This window comes from Salvelinus sp. IW2-2015, linkage group LG27 (assembly GCF_002910315.2).
Source record: "Salvelinus sp. IW2-2015 linkage group LG27, ASM291031v2, whole genome shotgun sequence".
NCBI lineage: Eukaryota > Metazoa > Chordata > Actinopteri > Salmoniformes > Salmonidae > Salvelinus > Salvelinus sp. IW2-2015.
In genome coordinates this window covers 33,252,053-33,271,266 of record NC_036867.1, presented here as the reverse complement: position 1 = coordinate 33,271,266, position 19,214 = coordinate 33,252,053, and positions in this window count along the sequence as shown.

The window sequence follows — 19,214 nt, the reverse complement described above, 5'->3', positions numbered from 1 at the left end:
ATCAGTATGCTCTCAGCTGTCTATCGTTGTCTCTGATTGAGAACCATACTTAGGTAGCTTGTGCTTTTCGCCACCAATGCTTTGTGGGTAGTTATTTTCTGTTTTGTGTTTCTGCACCTGACAGGACTGTTTCGGTTTTCATCTGAAATAAAAGCATGAACACTTACCCGCTGCGCTTTGGTCCACACCTTCTTCACCAGTCGATCAGGACAATAGAACAATAGCCAGATGTTTCACCAGATGTATAAACCTAAAGCATCCGGTTGGCATTTCCACTTACCACCAAATATGGTAATGAGAGGAAGCCCAGCAGCGGGCAGTGGGAGAATATGGGTGAGATAGATTTTGGCCGACATTTTGGCTAATTTTCTCGTCGAATTAAACATTTAATGTCAATACAGTTTTCTGTTCGCAAGACTAAAATATGTTAAGAACAGAGTGACAAATAGTAGACATTGACCCTTTCTAAAAATGGGTGTTTTAGAAGGAGTGCATGGGCAAATTGAGTTATTGCACTTCACAGAATAGGTGTTCCCTAACGGAAATATCCCGTGGTCTTCGGTGGTGGCTCAGTTTGGTAGAGCAACCTGGCGCTTGTGCAACGCCAGGGATGTGTGGGTTCATTACGCACGGGCGGGGACGGAGATGAATAATGTATGAAAATTTCAATTTGTTTATAAGATGTGAAAAAATCACAATGTATCAATTGTACATAACTGCAACTACCTGGGACATTGCTTCTGTTTCTTAAGTCTGTTTCTGAAGTTCTATTGTGCACAGCTTCACACTGTGTAAAGGGCAGCTTTCTATTTGGAAAGCAATAGAATCGTACTAAAACCTGTCCTGACATTTTAAGACACCTGCATGTACCACAGACTAAAAATGATTTCCRCTCCTTAGACCCTGYCCTTCAGAGGGCCTGTGGTGCACACAGTCATCATGTAGCATACTGTACATGATTTCATGAAAGCAAAGATATTCATATCAGGTATTTATACGGACCTATTAACTCGGATTTGGCCTTGACAGAATGTTTATTTGATTAAATGCTCTTAGATGTCTATATCCTTGACAATGATTTCAGGACCTTTGGGTTAAGGCCTACTGATTTACCAGTTCATCCCCATTTAATCCCACTTCTGACATCTGTTTGGGGTGGCAGGTAGCCTAGTGGTTAGAGCATTGGGCCAGTAACAGAAAGGTTGCTGGATTGAATCCCCGAGCTGACAAGGTAAAAATCTGTTCTTCTGCCCCTGAACAAGGCAGTTAACCCACTGTTCCCCGGTAGGCCATCATTGTAAATAAGAATTTGTTCTTAACTGACTTGCCAAGTTAAATAAAATAATGCTGGCTGCTCATTCCATATTGGAAGGAAAAGGTTTATAGTTTCATGTTCATTTTTTGTCGATTTCATTATTCTTAAAAAAAAAAAATCTGGCTATATTAAAACATCAAGGAGGACATTTTACGGCTTTAAATTAAATAATGAATCTATACATTTGAACTGATTTAGCATATTTATCCAGAACTACAGGATGAATAAATGTATGTTGAACACTGTACATCAAAACATCTTGAATTGTTGCTTGTCAACCCTGTTATGTGACATTATTTATTCAAAATAATATTCAAAATATGTCACCTTGGGACACTCATTCAGTCTCAAGACTCTTGAGTTACATCAAAAACTCCATTGACGTCTCAATACTAAAGGCTGTGTCCTTTCTATCCTTGCCTTCCTTTCAGACCGACTGCAATGCAAATCTAAACTAGATATCAAATCAACAGACATGCAGCCAGAACCATCCTGTGCTCCTACAGATAGCTCCTACACAGCTCTCTGGTTTCAATGTCAAATCCCCTTTCAGAGTGANAAATCAACAGACATGCAGCCAGAACCATCCTGTGCTCCTACAGATAGCTCCTACACAGCTCTCTGGTTTCAATGTCAAATCCCCTTTCAGAGTGACAGACACTCCATTCACACTCCATTCTGTTTCCGTGACACTGACGAGGCTTTGTTTACTCCCAGGGAAGCGAGAGAGACACTTCGWGTTCAGACCAAACACGCCGGCCGTGTCCCAAATGGCGCCCRATTCCCTATATAGTGCACTACTTTTGACCTAGAACACTATATAGGGAAACAGTGACAGTTGGAATGCACACATTCATGATCTGTGTTTTTCAAACAGTCACAGATGGATTTGTTTGCCTTTGCCTGTACAAATGGTAGTTTGCTGTTTGCTGCTGAAATGCATCCTTGAAGCGCTGATGTATTGAGCCAACAAATACAACACAACATTAAAGGCAATATAGAAAATATGATTTCTTTCAGCATATTTCAGCTGAATTCTGTAGCCTCCTTGAGTGTCACGGCTCCGGGTTAATAATAAAGTATTTCAATCTGTTCAGAATGTGAACCCTTATTTCAGAAACTCATGTATTCTAKTATGTCTTTATTCGAACATCAATTACATTTTTGTTGTTGTTTAGTTTCTTCTTTTTAATAAAAATACATTTGTTCAAAGGTTTAACAGACTCATTTTGTTCTTTCATAGATGTGTTCTATTATAAATCTGTTTGGAGATTTATTGAAACAAACATAGCAATTTTAGACCAGAAACACCTAAGATCCTCTGGGATTTCAGCACCAGGGACAGCGACTATCTCCCACATCTCTGGTGTGTGTGTGTCCGTTCATTCTGTCCAGCCAGCAGAGTTGTGTCCTGCATGCCCATCAGACAGACAGGCTATAGGGGCATCACTTACTGTCTACCCCAGGCCCCAGGGGAAGGGAGTGAATACAATACAGTTAGCGACCTGCTATATTTTCACACTGTACAGCACATATGATCTGTGGTAGAACACTCACACACGATTCGGAACCACTGTAAGGTGAGTGTGTGCGAAACCTCCGTCGTTGTGTTTTGCGTGCGCGTGAGTATAAATACTCACGTGTAGTCTACATGCAGGCGTGTCCGTGCACACACACTCCACCAACATGTGAATAGATGTTGAGTGGAACTTACAGTAGTCAAACTGATGCACATRCGTAATGCAGTATATCAGGGGTAGGCGGCAGCCCGGTGTTACTGACGTGTTGTACATTCAGACGCCAGAGGCCCTTTTAACGGCGCCCAGAGCACTCTTTACTGCACTGCTTAAACTCCTTAAATGGATTTGAGCCCTAAATGCATTTACATTTCAGTTGCTTACATTGCTTTTAATGTGGCGTCTTCTTCGAGAGATCTCTGGAGGAGGAGATGGAGACGGGGGGCGGTTAGGTATAAAGGGTTTGTGAGTATTTGATTACATGCAAAGATAGGGGATCTAGTCCTACRACCAGACAGCGCGCAGACTGTTTGTGGGGCTCCTCGGTGAGACTAGTGCTCGTTCGTTACTTTGATACTGTGACGGTTGAAGCCCATTTGTCAGTGTTTCTCTGTTAGTGTTCCTGAGCTAAAGAYAGAGAGGAGAGGTGCATCGATCATCTGAAGAAGAAATCATCTGTTAACACTGTATGTACATAACTACTGTATACCTCCTCATAAGTAGAAGTGTTCCACTACACAAAATATGATATGCACATGTTTTTCAATAGCTTACACTACATATGGCATCGGAGAGAGCATTAATCGGTAATCACATCTACTCAGTGGTGGAAAAAGTACCCAATTGTCATACTTGAGTAAAAGTAAAGATACCTTATTAGAAAATGACTCAAGTAAAAGTGAAAGCCACCCAGTAAAACACTACAGGAGTAAAAGTATAAAAAAGTATTTGATTTTAAAATATACTTAAGCATCAAAGTAAATTGTGATTGCTCAAATATACTTAAAACCTTTTGTCAATAGGGAGCGCTATTTTCACTTTGTAAAAAATCGTGCCCAAATTAAACTGCCTCGTACTCTATTCTTGCTCGTACAATATGCATATTATTATTACTATTGGATAGAAAACACTCTCAAGTTTCTAAAACCGTTTGAATTATATCTGTGAGTAAAACAGAACTCATTTTGCAGCAAACTTCCTGTCAGGAAGTGAAAAATCTGAAATCGAGGCTCTGTTCCAGGGCTTTCCTATTAATTTGCCTGAAATCTATGGATATACATGCACTTCATACGCCTTCCACTCGATGTCAACAGGCAGTGAGAGGTGGAATGGGGTGTCTAGCTTGATCTGAGGCCGAACAAGAGCTTTTGGAATGACGTGTCTGGAAAATTCATTGTCTTCGAAGGCGCGAGAAGGAACCCCAGATTGCCTTCTGAAAAGCTTTCGGTATACACGTTAGATATCTCCGGCTCTGATTTTATTTGATAGATGTGATAAAAACATCATAAAGTAGTTTTTTTCAACCGAGTTGTATCAGTTTATTGAACGTGAATTTGAACGAGTTTTGGAATTTTCTTTTCTTTGCGTGAGGTGAAGTTGGGCACGTTTGTGCCACATGGCTAGCTATGGTTGCTAATTCGACAGGCGAAGAGGACATTCTAAAACCAAACAACGATTTATTCTGGACAAAGGACTCCTTGTACAAGATTCTGATGGAAGCTCAGCAAAAGTAGGAACCATTTATGATGTTATTTCGTATTTCTGTGGAAAATGTTTAGTTCTATTTTCCGCCCTCATTGCAGGCGCTGTCTCGCTATAACGTAAGCTGTATGTCGTACTAAAGTTATTTTTAAAAACTAACACGGCGATTGCATTAAGAACTAGTGTATCTTTCATTTGCTGTACAACATGTATTTTTTTGTAAAGTTTATGATGAGTTCTTTGATTAGATTAGGTGACTGTCCAAAATATCTCCGGATAATTTTGTGCAGTTTGGCTACGTATTCACATTCTAAAACCACGATTTGTAGCTCTAAATATGCACATTTTCGAACAAAACATAATTGTATTGTATAACATGATGTTATAAGACTGTCATCTGATGAATTTGTTCAAGGTTAGTGATTCATTTTATCTCTATTTTGTCGGTTTTGTGCAAGCTATTTTTTGCGGGAGTAAATTGCGTTGTGTGTTTGGCTACTGTAGTGAGCTAATAGAAATAATATTGTTTTTCGCTGTAAAACACTTAAAAAATCGGAAATATTGGCTGGATTCACAAGATGTTTACTTTCATTTGCTGTACACCATGTATTTTTCATAAATGTTTTATGATGAGTATTTATGTATTTCACGTTGCTCTCTGTAATTATTCTGGCTGCTTTGGTGCTATTTGTGATTGTGGCTGCAATGTAAAACTATGATTTATACCTCAAATATGCACATTTTCAAACAAAACATAAATGTATTGTATAACATGTTATAAGACTGTCATCTGATGAAGTTGTTTCTTGGTTAGTGACTAATTTTATCTCTATTTTGTCGGTTTTGTGAAAGCTACCTATGCGGTGGTAACATGGCGAAAATATGCGGTTGTGTGTTTGGCTATTGTGGTTAGCTAATAGAAATACATATTGTGTTTTCGCTGTAAAACATTTAAAAATCGGAAATGATGGCTGGATTCACAAGAGTGTGTTCTTTCATTTGGTGTCTTGGACTTGTGATTTCATGATATTTATATGCTAGTATTTACTTGTGGCGCTATGCTAGGCTATGCTAGTCAGCTTTTTTACTGATGAGGATGCTCCCGGATCCGGGATGGTGACCAAGTAGAAGTATCAAAAGTAAAAGTATAGTCATTTCAAATTCCTTATGTTAAGCAAACCAAACGGCACCATTTTCTTGTTTTATATTTGTGGATAGCCAGGGGCACACTCCAACAACTACATCATTTACAAACAAAGCATGTGTTCATTGAGTCTGCCAGATCAGAAGCAGTAGGGATGACCAGGGATGCTCTCCTGAATTGGACCATTTTCCTGTTCTGCTAAGCATTCGAAATGGAATTATAATGCAAGACAATCCTAATGCAAGACAATGCTAGACCTCATGTGGCTGGAGTGTGTCAGCAGTTCCTGCAAGAGGAAGGCATTGATGCTATGGACTGGCCCGCCCGTTCCCCAGACCTGAATCCATTTGAGCACATCTGGGACATCGTCTCGTCCATCCACCAACACCACATTGCACCACAGACTGTCCAGGAGTTGGCGGATGCTTTAGTCCAGGTCTGGGAGGAGATCCCTCAGGAGACCATCCGCCACCTCATCAGGAGCATGCCCAGGCGTTGTAGGGAGGTCATACAGGCACGTGGAGGCCACACACACTACTGAGCCTCATTTTGACTTGTTTTAAGGAACCATTACATCAAAGTTGGATCAGCCTGTAGTGTGGTTTTCCACTTTAATTTTGAGTGTGACTCCAAATCCAGACCTCCATGGGTTGATAAATTTGATTTCCATTGATCATTTTTGTGTGATTTTGTTGTCAGCACATTCAACTATGTAAAGAAAAAAGTATTTAATAAGAATATTTCATTCATTCAGGTCAGATCTAGGATGTGTTATTTTAGTGTTCCCCTTATTTTTTTGAGCAGTGTATAATATCTGAAGCTTCGTTTGTCAAGGCAGACTATACGTGTCGTCTCATCATCCTTCGTCTTTGTTTTCAACCCACACGTGAAAATGACTACTGACACGTGCAGCCTATTTCTATATCGGCGTCCATAATGGCACCCTATTTCCTTTATAGTGRACTACTTGTGACCAGGGCTCTGGTCAAAAGTATTGCCTTTTACAGGAAACATAGGATTTGTCTCAAATGGCACCCTATCTTATTGMTATGATCTGYTGGRACACTGTGAAGAACAATCAAACGAGTATGATTAAAGTCTATATAATGAATCACTTCACATGATGAATTAGTCTGTGCAGCATGGTTGGAATTACAAGCATACGACGGTATTAACATTTGATGTGGTTGAAATTGAATGTTGCAATCAATTTCAAATGAAAACCCAAATGTTCCATGTTTGCGCTCACATCCCAAAATAGCACAAGGGACTCGGAGGGAGAAACCAGGGAAGGATGAACATTTCTAGTTCCATTTTCCTTCATTTCAAATMTATTAATCAGTCTTTCATTGTTCTATTTAAAACATACATTTCTTGTTTCCTTGCATACACAGACGTGTCTCCGACGTTGTCATTTGTAACAAGCTACCTGCTCGTGTAATACCATATTCTCTCATCATACAATAATGCATAAACCATGAGGAGTAGCCCCATATATTTGCATCTTTGAAGGATTGTTCGGTCTTGTAGAGATCGCAAAGCACTCATCTCCATATCCTCTGCCACAGAAGACCGGCTCCTCTTGGCCAGAAGAGTCTTTCATATCTCAATCCGAGCTCCACGAGATCCTTTGGATGCCAAGATCTGACCGAAGAACTCACGACGAATGGCATTTCTCCATTTTCATATTCCCAAGTCCACAGTTTCAAAGGAAAAGTGTCAAACGCAAAACGCATCACCATGGCGACGGCGCAAGTGATACTTTGCTTCCTGAAAGTCCAATATGTTGAAGACTTGACTGCTAAAAAGCTAAACATTTTGGCACTGTATCAACAGTGGACTAATGAAATAAATACCTTTTTTTGTGTGGATTTGTCCTTTAAGGCAGTAGACTTAGAGAGTGGGAATATGAAAATGGATCAACTAAAAAGAGCTTTTCAATCAGATCAAGCATTCTTTTGTGCTCCCTTCTTTTGCCGACTCAAATGCAGGCTGCACTCCAAAGATAGGCATACTTTGGATGCTGCTTTTTGCTTAACAACTGCACACCAAATCTGTGTTGAAGTCGTCTTGGGGGTGACCCACCTCGCACACGGTGCAGTTATTTGTTTAGAATTATCTCGTCAGTAAGAACAAACAAAGAGGATTTCTTTATTGTCACTATCATGGAATGCTACTCCAATGAACTAATTCCGTTCACAAAGTCAGCCTCAGGACTTGGCACATGGCTTCCTCAACCGCTGTACTGCTCTTTGCATAGTAATGGTTTTCTATGTTGTTCAATASAAACTTGGAACTTTCGMATAAGAAATATCTTGAGGACCAAGGCCCATATTCACAAAGTCTCAGAGAAGGAATCAGTTCTGCCTTATAGATCATAACAAATATGAGGGGGAAGCTGATCCTAGATCAGCACTCCTACTCTGATGGACTTTGTGAATATGGGCACCCAAATGTTTACCCTAAACAGTTTCTTTGCCCTTGCTGCTATTAATAACTGAAYTCAATGACTTTTATGAGTATATCCCAAAGCAATAATGCACAAGTCTCTGTGTCTATTTAATCCATTGCTTTCATTTTCTCAGGTGTTTTATCACATTAAAGATGACTGTCTCAATCCCTCAAGGAAAGACATTATAACTGCTTTATGCTTTTTTTTAATGACAACCACCACATACTGTATATCTCTTGATAATGCATGACAGTGAAGTCTGAATGACAGTGAAAATGTACAACGACTCTCTGCCGTTATCAGATGAGCTTTCTCATTGAGCTTCAACCAGTGGGCTCGTCAGCCAGTAAGAGGATGAAAAAAAGAAGAGCCTTATTATAACATTCTAAAATMAGGTCATTCCATACAATGTCTGTTTTTAAAACTTCCCCTGTTGAGGGACACTTGTCTGAGTGCTGATAAAATCCTYCATAGAAAACCAACTGACGTTGAAGATGACTGGGGGTTCACCGTCCCTCTTCTGCCCTCCCCAGCACAATGTGAAGACYAACCTGAGAAACATGTTAGCTACACTCTCTCCCTTCCCTCACTTGCTCTCGCTTCCCTCTCTGTTTCTCTCCCCCTCACTTTGTCTCTGGCAGAATGAGAGTTGAAAGGTCAGTAGGGAGGGATAAAAGAATAGTTATTGGCAGTAGATGTAGAGACTGCTAATTTCCTCGGAGAGTTAGGAGCCATTGGGGCACTTCTAGTCACAAGCACTCAGGTGGACTGGCATTCCAGGTGGAAGAGTAAGCTCTGATATCACAGTTATTGGCTAGTGCTTTTCCTATGCAGGCAGMGGCTGGATCATGAGGCTAAACCGGTGGTGATTGGTTGCCCAGATGAGAGACCCAGCCAATAGGCTGCTCCTGGGTGGACCAAGCACCTCTCTCTGTGTCTGCTCACCAGCGTAGTCAGAGACCTTGAGGGGGGGATGAATGCTAGCAGAAGAGAAGAGAAAGAGCTATTATGTCACAACAAAAGGACAATATGCTTTGTGAATAGCAACGGTACACTGATGGACTTTTCAGTGTATTTCACAGAAAGACAATAGAAAATGCATGTTGAATGTTGAATGCCCACTTGGTAACTCCATGTGCATTTTACAACAATACTGGTGAACACTGTATCTGCATTGAGCTACTACCATTTACCACAATTAAACATTTCTCTGTAATAAATTATTAGATACAAAGAAAATGCATTTCCAACAGCAAAATATAATTCCTTTAGACTGTGGCAAATGGCATTGGCCATTATGTACCAATCATACCCTGAACTCACTACATTTTTCAGACATGATGTTCTAACACCATCAGACTTATTGCGTAAGTTCACACACATACACGCATAATGTACAGACACACACATGCATTAACACGGAGTGTACAAAACACCTTCCTAATATTGAGTTGCACCCCCTTTTGCCCTCAGAACAGCATCAATTCGTCTCCTCCCCTTTATCGACACTGATTTAAGTGGATTTAACAAGTGACATCAATAAAGGATCATAGCATTCACCTGGATTCACCTAGTCTGCCTATGTCATGGTCCTAATGTATTGTACACTCAGTGTATATTCACACAATCACACACATCAGGGCATGCGGGGGTAAATTACTTGTAAAATGGCTGAGTGATGAGGAGCAGAGGAGGAAAAGCATCAGAGATTAGCCCAAGTTGAGGATGAAAGGCCCGGGATGCATGGAGGCCGGGAGGAGGAAGAAGGTTAGTGGATGGAAGGATACTACAGCAGTGAAATCCTATTTCAACAGCCTGAGGGGCTCTGCATTTGCTCTCYGTAACTCTACTCCTGTGTTCAGTCGTTTCAGGGGTTTTCTCGGGGAAGAGAGAACATGTGAATTCCAGCAGCACTGCTGAGGTAAACATGAGTGAAGATGAAAGAGCTGAAGATTTCTCTCACCATCTTTATTGGATTACACATCCAAGCTGGGAAAAGTGTCTTTGGCATTTCAATAGGCCCTGCTCAAAGAAGAGTGGCAAAAGGTATGATGCGGGGAAAGAGGGAGAATCCAACAGCTTAAACTCCAGTTGGTTAAGAAAGCTGTTCAAGGACATTAAGACTCAGAGACTGATACATCTTTACCTAGAATGACTGTGTTGGACTCTGGTCAAAAGTAGTYCACTATGTAGGGAATAGGGTGCCATTTGGGATGCACACCATATCACAGAAAAAGCGTTCAAACTGATCGGCAACAAGTTGCTTACAACCAACCTGTGTAAAAGGTTCAGACAAAAAAATGACATCTTTATATGTTGACAATTCAACCATTATTCTCAGCCGTTCTCATTATTTGGCCAAAGCAAAAATATCAATATTTGACTAACAACAACTTGATCACAGTTCCAAGTAACAATCAAATTCAGCGTCATTGCATAATTTGGATCAGCATTGTGATTAGCATCATTACATTGCTTTGATTGGGCTAAATGGTGGAAATAGGGGGTAAAAAGCAGGGGTGAATTGGAGGTTCTCAGTCCTAAGCAGGAAGCGGAGATGGAGCTCAGTCATAGGCCGGCAGGCCGAACATCTCTGGTTTGAAGTCCTCCATGGTCCTCAGGACCAGTGTGGCCTCCTGGGTAAGGCTTCGGTCCAGTTTGTCATCAGGGATCATGACCACCTGCATCCCAGCTGCCAGGCTGGCCTTAACACCCATAGGAGCATCCTCAAACACCAGYCACTGTTGAGAGAGGAAACAAGACAAGCAGGTGCTGGATGTCAAAGTGTTAAATAAAAAGTGAAAGGAGACAAAAGGATTTATAAATTCACATGGGAGCATAATGAAGTGAACAATGGTTCATGTAATTCTGCTATACAGTCAATTATGTATTATAACCTAGTGTGTCCACTACAGGAGGTTGAAGGCAAAATACCAGAAGTTATCCAAGGTTTATGATGCCTCATTTTGCAACCACAACATACAACAGTAGTCTATTGACACAGCACAAAYCACAACTATGTCTAGGAACTGCAACTCAGTGTCTGGTGGAGAAAACAGAGCAGAGGAAGGCTGTCATACTGAAGAACTCGTGTTGAGGTGAGGTGACCCACAGTATGATTCTGACTCTTACTTTTGCATCACAGATGCATGAATAGAGGCAGAATACGAATGAGAAGCCAATATGGAACAGTGTTGAGAAAAATGGACAAAGAACTGAGTGACCAGAGCTTCCCTTTTATTCATTGGGAACTTCCGACATCCTGCGCTTTTTGAACCTCAATAGCTATGCTTCCTGGCTTTTCAAACAAAATACCCCCTCCAAAGACGTCTCCCGCCACTCTACCTAATTCAAGGTTCAATCAATCCCTYTAATTTGAATGAGTGCACAAAAAGAATGACACAATTGCACTATTTTCTGCAGTGTTCTTTCTTCTACATGATTTCCCTCCAATTTGCATTTGACTTACCTCACACACTAATAGTGACAGACAATGTCATTTAWTTGTACCAGATTGACCTAGCAGCTTCGGAAATGCCCTAAATGCCCTGACTACCAGTAAGTCTCTTCTCTAATTCTTAAATGGAACTAAAATAACCTAATAAAAGGTTCCCAGGTGGAACAATAGAAGCCGACTCGAGGACTCTAGAAGATTTGACTAATTGACTCMTGTAGAAACAGCCTAGGAGAGGGACAATAAGTATGGAAACACAGAGCAGCAAGGCTCCCGAGGGGCCCTCGCTAGGTAATGCCCCTTAATTGGAAGCAACTAAGACTCTGAATTAGGCAACGAGCCAGGCAAATTAACCTTAAATCGGTGTTCAATGGCTGCATTGTAATGGACGAGGGGGAAACAGGACTCAAATGCACTGCATTTGGCTCAGGAGGATGGCACATAGCACAAACAGACTGGCACTCAGACTATCATGCCAACGCCTTGTCACTCATTGTCATGCCAAGTTTGGCAAACAAGTTTGGCTTGACAATGAGCAATGGAGTTTGCAAGGGCACAAGCAGATCTGTGACCAGGCTACAAGTCACAGCAGCAAAGAGAGATTGGGGTGGTGATTTGCCTTGTAAAGGGTCAAGGGTCTTTTCTCCCACTCATTGTTAGGACCAAAGAAGTTTGCTTCAAAAATCTATATTTTATTGTTGAACTACAGGCCTGCTATACCATGCATTGGGAACAGTGAACGGAGAACAGACAGAGAACCCAAAGTCGTTCACCARGCAGGCRTCCAACAGCCAGCCCCATGGAAGATTAACAACCAGTCCCGAGGCATACACCCAAACACATGCAACATTCATCAGAACCAATTTAATCTGTATTCACAGTGTACCCAAGGCAGTCAAAGCCACAACACAAGAAGAGAAGAGGGGGGAGACTCAGTGTGTGTGTGGATACATTCCAAATGACACCCTATTCCCTACATAGTGCACTGCTTTTGACCAGGCTCTTCTCAAAAGTAGTGCATTACGTAGGGAATGGGATGCCATTAGGGACGCACATCAGACTACAGTGGCTGGTGCCAAGACTACTGTGAATAGCCGGCTCTGCAGCACGTCACACACACTCCCTTTACAACGGTGTATTACGGGGAGATGACAGGACACAGCGTAGTGTTGTTATGGAGCAGATCCAGGGCCTGCTTGGCAGCCAGCAGCAACTACTTCAGCAGAACGGACCAGGACGTTTAGTAGTTTACAGMACTATCACAGGACACTTAGAACAAGGAGAGAAAKGTTTCCCTCAGAGAGACTGGGACTGGAGAATTGGGATTGAATCATATGGTTTTAATAACGATAGATGCATGTTATGTGACTGAGTCATATGTACACTACTTTAAAAAGTTTGGGTCAATTAGAAATGTCTCTTGTTTTTGAAAGAAAAGCTCATTAAGTCCATTAAAATAGCATCAAATTGATTAGAAATGCAGTGTAGACATTTGATAATGTTGTAAATGACTATTGTAGCTGGAAACGGCAGATCTTTTATGGAATATCTACATAGGCATACAGAGGCCCATTATCAGCAACTATCACTCCTGTGTTCCAATGGCATGTTGTGTTAGCTAATCCAAGTTTGTCATTTTAAAAGGCTAATTGATCATTAGAAAACCCCTTTGCAATTATGTTAGCACAGCTGAAAACTGTTGTGGCTGATTAAAGAAGCTCAGCATTTGTGGGTTCGATTAAGGCTCAAAAATGCCAGAAACAAGAACTTCTTCTGAAATTTGTATCTATTCTGTGTTCTGAGAAATTAAGGTTATTCCATGCGAGAAATTGCCAAGAAACTGAAGATCTCGTAAAACGCTGTGTTACTACTCCTTCACAGAGACAGCGCAAACTGGATCTGGCTCTAACCAGAATTGAAGAGGAGTGGGAGGCCCTGGTGCACAACTGAGCAAGAAGACAAATACATTAGAGTGTCTAGTTGGAGAAACAGACGCCCCACAAATCCTCAAACGGCAGATTCCTTTAAAACTTCTTATGGTCGCAATCCCGTTAACGGGATGATATTGACAACAGCCAGTGAAAGGGCAGGGCGCCAAATTCAAACAACAGAAATCTCATAATTAAAATTCCTCAAACATACATGATCTATACCATTTTAAAGGTAATCTTGTTGTTAATCCCACCAAAGTGTCCGATTTCAAATAGGCTTTACAGCGAAAGCACCACAAACGATTATGTTAGGTCACCGCAAAAATCACAGAAAAAAAACACCGTAATTTTTCCAGCCAAAGACAGGAGTCACAAAAGCAGAAAGAGATCAAATATAATCACTAACCTTTGATGATCTTCATCAGATGACACTGATAGGACTTCATTTTCACACAATACATATATGTTTTTGTTCGATAAGCTCATTTATATCAAAAACATTGGCGCCATTGTCAGTACAATGCCTCCAAATTCCGGAGAAATTGCAGGAGCCACGTCAAATAACATAAATACTCATCATAAACTTGATGAAAAGATACATGTTTTACATAGAATTTAAGATACACTTGTTTCTTAATGCAACCGCTGTTGTCAGATTTCAAAAAAGCCTTTACGGCAAAAGCACAATATTCAATAATCTGAGAAACAGCGTTCAGCCACAAAAGGAAGCCATACAGTTACCCACCAAACTGTGCAGTCACCAAAATAACTCATAAAAAGCATTATAAATCTTCACTTACCTTTGCTGATCTTTGTCGGAATGCACTCCCAGGACTCCCACTTCCATAAGAAATGTTTTTTTTGTTCGGGTAAATTTCTATCAATTTATGTCCAAATAGGCTATTTTTGTTTGCGTGTTCTGGTAAACAAATCCGAAGTCAGAAAGCGTGTTCACTAAAAGCTGACGAAATGTCAAAAGGTTCCATAAACAGTCAGTAGAAACATGGTCAAACGATGTATTGAATCAATCTTTAGAATGTTTTTAACATAAATCTGTCAGTAACGATTCCAACCGGAGAAATTACATTGACTTCCAGATATGCGATGGACACAGAGCTCCCTCTCATGTGAACACGCACTGGTCAGAGCATGGCCAGGTCACTGGTAGACCTGACCTATTTCCTGTCTCCTTCGCGCCCCACTTCACAGTAAAGGCATCAAGACAGGTCTCTACAGACTGTTGACATCTAGTGGAAGTCGTGAGGAAGTGCAAACTCATCCATATCCCACGTGTTTGTTCATAGGGCTGTGTGAAAAATCTACCAACCTCAGAATTCCCACTTCCTGTTTGGATTTTTTTCAGGTTTTTGCCTCCATAATGAGTTCTGTTATACTCACAGACATCATTTCAAAGACAGTTTAGAAAACTTCAAGAGTGTTTCTATCCGTCAATATGATAATAATGGATGCTATATTATGCAACTGAGGACTGAGGAGCAGGCAGTTACTATTGGGCACCTCTGTGCACCTTTCATCCAAGCTACTCAATACTGCCCCTGAGCCATAAGAATTTTATAGTACCTCGCAAAACACCAGTCTCAACTGTTAACAGTGAAGATGCGACTCCCGGATGCTGGAAAAAGCCATATATATTTTCTTACAAAGAAAAAGCCATATCTCAGACTGGCCATTAAAATAAAATATTAAGATGGGCAAAAGAACACCAGACTCACTGGACAGAGGAAGATTGGAAAAAAGTGTTATGGACAGACAGCAAATCTAAGTTTGAGGTGTTCGGATTACAAAGAAAACATTCTTGAGATGCAGAAAAAATGAAAGATGCTGGAAGAGGGCTTTTTACGCCATTTGTCAAGCATGGTGGAGGCAATGTGATGGTCTGGGGGTGCTATGGTGGTGGTAAAGTGGGAGATTTGTACAGGGGAAAAGGGATCTTGAAGAAGGCTTATCACTCCATTTTGCAAAGCCATGCCATACCCTGTGGACTGCGCTTAATTGGAGACAATTTCCTCCTACAACAGGACAATGACCCAAAGCACAGCTCCAAACTATGCAAAAACAATTTAGGGAAGAAGCAGTTAGCTGGTATTCTGTCTATAATGGAGTGGCCAGGATAGTCACCGGATCTCAACCCTATTGAGCTGTAGTGGGAGCAGCTTGACCATGCCCATCAAGCCAATCCAACTTGTGGGAGGTGCTTCAGGAAGRATGGGGTGAAATCTRTTCAGATTACCTCAACAAATTGACAACTAGAATGCCAAAGGTCTGCAAGGCTGTAATTGCTGCAAATGGAGGATTCTTTGACAAAGCAAAGTTTGAAGGACACKATTTTTATTTCCTTTTCAAAGTCTTGCCTACATTTCCTATTCATTTTGCAACTAATTTCATGTGTTTTCATGGAAAACAAGGACATTTCTAAGTGACCCCAAACTTTTGAACTTTAGTGTATGTTATGTGATTTAATCAGATACAAAAGTATGTGGACAACCCTTCAAATTAGTGTATTCGGCTATTTCAGCCACACCCATTGCTGACAGAGGTATAAAATCGAGCACACAGCCATGCAATCTCTATAGACAAACATTAGCAGTAGAATGGCCTTACTGAAGAGCTCAGTGACTTTCAACGTGGCACTGTCATAGGATGCCACCTTTCTAACAAGTCAGTTCGACAAAGTGCTGCCCTGCTAAAGCTGTCCCGGTCAACTGCAAGTGCTGTTATTGCAAAGTGGAAATGTCTAGGAGCAACAACGGCTTAGCCGCAAAGTGATAGGCCACACAAGCTCACAGAACAGGATCACTGAGTACAAAAAATTGTCTGTCCTCGGTTGCAACACTCACTACCGAGTTCCAAACTGCCTCTGGAAGCAACGTCAGCACAAGAACTGTTCGTCAAGAGCTCCATGAAATGGGTTTCCATGGCCGAGCAGCCACACACAAGCCTAAGATCACCATGCGCAATGCCAAGCGTTGGCTGGAATGGTGTAAAGCTCGGCACCATTGGACTCTGGAGCAGTGGAAACGCATTCTCTGGAGTGATGAATCACGTTTCACCATCTGGCAGTCCGGTGGATTAATCTGGGTTTGGCGGATGTCAGGAGAACGATAACTGCTTAAATGCATAGTACCAACTGTAAAATTTGGTGGAGGAAAAATAATGCTCTGGGGCTGTTTTCCCCTTAGTTCCAGTGAAGGGAAATCCTAACGCTACAGCATACAATGACATTTTAGACGATGCTGTGCTTCCAACTTTGTGGCAACAGTTTGCGGGAAGGCAATTCCTGTGTCAGCATGACAATGCCCTTGTGCACAAAGCGAGGTACATACAGAAATAGTATGTCGAGATCGGTGTGGAAGAACTTGACCGGCCTACACAGAGCCCTGACCTCACAGAGCCCTGACTGGATCTGTCACAGACTTGACCTGGCAGCATGGTCAGTCTCTGGGGAATACTCATTACATGAGCCATTCGGCCCAGATGGAGAAGCAGAGAACCGTAGGTCACAGTCGCCATACGCACTCAACCTACACATGGACCAGGGAAACTAGGAAATAAAGCTGGGTTTACCAAATCTACACACAGATGAATGAGGAGAGGAAGGTACAATGGGGCTCTTTGTTAATCTTAACAAATTAAGACTTTCAGCATTCATATAGGGAAGAGCACTCAACATGCTCAGGACTGACACAAATTACTTATGATTTTTTATTTATTTTACCTTTATTTAACTAGGCAAGTCAGTTAAAGAACAAATTCTTATTTTCAATGACGGCCTAGGAACAGTGGGTTAACTGCCTTGTTCAGGGGCAGAACGACAGATTTTGTACCTTGTCAGCTCGGTGATTCAATCTTGCAACCTTTCGGTTACTAGTCCAACGCTCTAACCACTAGGCTACGCTGCCGCCCCGATTGGATGAAAGAAATTGKTWGTAAGAAGCGGTTTTGTTAGACCGTCATTGATCAAAACGAATTGCTGAAAAAAAAACACTTAAGTCTTATGGATTTGCATCCTCTCAATCATGGATAGAGAGTTACCCATCTAATAGAACACCGAGTTGTTTAATTTTATCGAAACCTCTCTAATGCAAGTTCGGTTGAGTGTGGTGTACTGCAGGGCAGCCGGCTTGGGCCATTGTTTTCTGTTTCTATTAACGACCTTCCACAGAATATACACTGAGTGTACTGTTACGTATGCCTCTCGGAGGAGGGAACGCAACACCCTGCTACAACTCAATTCCCTGTGGAGTGAAAAAAGGTATGTGATTGTAGGTGCGGGTAAGGATGACAGAGGGAGAGAATATTACCGGGATTTACAGGGAATTTATTCTTCCTTCACACGGTAAGGTAGGGAAAAGGGTCTAGAAGGAACCAAAGCAAAGAAAGTAAAAGTTCCCCCTCTCCTACCACCTGGCACACTAACCAAAATACAGGGGGTGGTGCACCCAGGTCTTACCTAGTGTGCATAGACAGAGTAAATACTACAGGTATATGTATGCCCACAGTCCTCTTGCCTAAACACTCCTAAGGTGACTTCCCCCCCTGAGAACAAATGAAACAGAATAATTCAAACTTAGTGAACAATTTAAATAAACCAAAAACACTAGGTACTATGGTATACACATACCTCTACAGGAACAGCTACAAAACACTTTCAACAAATTTACCAGACCAAAAACCAACACAGCACATACAAAGAAGCTTTCTCTCCTAACAAAGGAACACTGGCTTTTCAAGCTGCAGGAGTCGGAAATTGCAGACAGCTGTATCCCCTGACGAGAGGGCGGAGTCAGAGCTCCATTTAGTGATGGGCCGACCAATCAGCTGCTTTGGAATCCAGGAAGCCATCCTGAAATACACACACACACACAAACCCACAACAACGCAGAAACTGGGGAACAGTACAAAACATTCAACATACCTTCCTAATATTGAGTTGCACCTCCCATTTTGCCCTCAGAACAGCCTCAGTTCGTCAGGGCATAGACTCTACAAGCTGTCAAAACCGTTCAACAGGGATGCTGGCCCATGACTCCAATGTCCTTTGGAGTGCCCATTCACCCTCAATGGCACACACACAATCCATGTCTCAACTGTCTCAAGGTTTAAAAATCCTTCTTTATTAACCTGTCTCCTCCCATTCATCTACACTGCTTAAGGTTGATTTAACAAGTGACATCAAGAAGGGATCATACTGTAGCTTTCACCTGGATTCACTTGGTCAGTCTGTCACGGAAAGAGCAGGTGTTCCTAATGTTTTGTACACTCAGTGTATGTCGGCTACGACAGTAAAATAAGTAATTGACACCCTTAACATAGAGCTCCAGTCAGGGGTAACTAGCAATAGGTTGGTGATAAATATTTWAAAAAACGAAAAGTATTGTTTTTGGGACAAATTACTCACTCAACCCTAAAGCTCTTCCAGATCTATTATTGAATAATGTGGCGATTGAGCAATTTAAAGAGACTAAACTTCTGGGTGTAACCCTAGATAGCAAGCTACAGTATCATGGTAAAATCATATAGACTCAATGGTTACTAAAACATGATGAGGTGTTGCTCTGCTTTCTTGACATCTCAGTCGACGGGCCTTTGTCGCACCTGGACTACTGCCCAGTTGTGGGGTGATGTGCGGCAAAGAGGGACATAGGTAAATGACAGTTGGTCCAGAACAGAGCAGCACGT